Source organism: Pollachius pollachius (assembly GCF_949987615.1).
Source record: "Pollachius pollachius genome assembly, chromosome: 8".
Taxonomy (NCBI): domain Eukaryota; kingdom Metazoa; phylum Chordata; class Actinopteri; order Gadiformes; family Gadidae; genus Pollachius; species Pollachius pollachius.
Genome location: NC_136941.1, coordinates 20845607 through 20848030, shown reverse-complemented (window position 1 = coordinate 20848030; position 2424 = coordinate 20845607).

Genomic DNA, 2424 nt, shown 5'->3' with positions numbered 1-2424 from the left:
AAATGTTGTGTTGGGGAAATGGTTAGCGTTGTGCCATGGTTCCATTGGTAGAAAATCATGGAACGGTAAAATAAAAAAAATAGATCTCTAGGGCAACGCCAGACCACCTAATGTTTGGCTGTTGGATGCACTATATTCTCATTCCTAATCATCGTAATTCTGAATTTGATGTAAGGCCAAATGTCATTCATCGATGGCCTGATTGTTCTACACCTTTTTCAAGCTTCTTTGGTTCCACTCTGTTTCTCTGATGAACCCTGTACCTTATACACTCCAAAGCTCAGACATGAAATGATTGACAGGCATGGACACAGACGACGAAAAACATCCTACCTACAGTGGGTGTTGTGAAGTATATGTTGTAATACTTCATTAGCCATAACTATAATAGAAATAGATGTCAAAGTCTTGGTAGCGATATATTTCTGGTCAAATCGTCAAGTAGAATCCCCTGCACTTTTACAATGATGATTAAAAAGGCCAATTGCATTCTAGGTGAAAACCCCACACAAAACAAAGTATCATCGCATAACAGGTGCCGGTCGGCGAGGCTGCAGCACGGCTAACGCTTGCACCAAAGTGAAAAAGGCTTCCGTCTAGCTTCTTCACATCCACTTCCTAAAGCACCCCCCTCCCTGCATCTTCACTTCCTCTGGATCCCTCTCTCCATCGCTCCCCTTTCGTCTCTCGTCTTCGGGAGTATGGGTGCATGTCAAGCGATTGTTGAATTGAAATATTGATGTGGAGTATCAAAGCATGCCGTAGCACTCCTGTGTTTCCAGAGCTAACCAAAGCGCTTTGATCAGATCCTCCTGTGATCTGACTTCTGAAGTTGTTAAGAGTGCTGGAAAACAAAATGCAAACAAACTTCAAGTGTTCTTGGTATTGATAAAAGTTTCCTTTGACACGTCGAGATGCGTGCTGTCTCTCTGCGTCTGCCCAATGAGAGATGTTGGGCTTTTCATACATGCCGGCAGACAAGAGATGGAGGAATTAAGTTTGTTTCCCCTACTTTTACACACGAAACGATGTAGAATAAGCAAGAATAGGGAATTGATATTTCCAAAGCACCAGAGCTGCAATGTTGTAACATGGCAATTATTAATGTTTTCCATTGCCTTAATGGGTCGGAAATATTGCAATCAGATGTTGCAATTAATGTTCAGATATTTCTCACTTACATCAGAACACTTTCAAAAATTTAGATATAATACATTAGGCAATTCACAACAAACTATCTTATTACATTGCTTTGAGCGATGAAATATTTATTTTCAAAAGAGTAACTTTCTAAAATATTTCTTTCTGACTTATTTAGATGTAAAATGAATGATGATCCACATCCAATTTTTGCCTTTGAGGTAAAGGGGATATAAGGAGAGAACCATATCAATGGTTCTTGGTCCTAAACCCAAGATGACCGGGTTAAATGTGGACAACGGGGGGCTCTATCAACCAGTATCATAATCGCTCCACAGATTAGGATTATCTCGAACGTCAATACAAAATGACACAAAAGCAAAGTAAATTTGCTATCTCTTGTTTCTATAATGTTATAGGCTACTCGAAGCATTGCTTGTTACTTACTCGCATGATTAATGCAATTTCTAGGTAATAACTCCATGCTTGAATGCCCCTATTGTAAGTCCCTTTGGATAAGAGCGTCAGCTCTTATCCAAAGTGTGATGTCATATAAAAGAAACAGCAAGTTCTGATAATAAAGTCGCTTTGTGTTGTGCTCCATAGCAAGTCCTTAATTTTTTCCTGAGATACACACAGAGACACAATCACAAACACACACACAAACACACACATACAGTCACAAACACACACATGCAGTTGCAAACACACACACACACACACAGACCCACACACACACACTCACATATGAACACACACACAAACCCATACACACACACACACACACAACACACACACATAAAGAGTGCCTTCACTAGCAAGTCTACAGGAGACAGGAAACAGACTCCTAAAGAACCAGAAGACCCAAACAGCAGCACTGTAAAGTCCAGCTGCTGGGGTGAGTCACTAGTGAGGCGCAGTGTCATGGTAATTATGTGCCATCTTGTCCTGTCTCATTTTGGTGAAGGGGGTTACAAGTAATGTCCTATAACCAGCAGCAGGCTTTTACATGCTGCCTGTCTTCTCCATTAGAGCACGTTTGTCACATGAGGGCCATTTAGTGGACACGGTGCTGTAAAATTAGCTTTTTGATATAGCCACCAGTACAAAGGCAGTGCTGCTGCATGGCCACCCGTTTAGAGTACAGATGGCCCCTACAGCTGGGAGAATTTAGTGATGTGAGCCCTTTTAAACTGCCCCCCAGGCATGATAAAAACACACAGCTTGACTAGCTACTAGCATATTCTGCATTGTTTCACAGAGCTTCAGGGTAGGTCTAGTCTA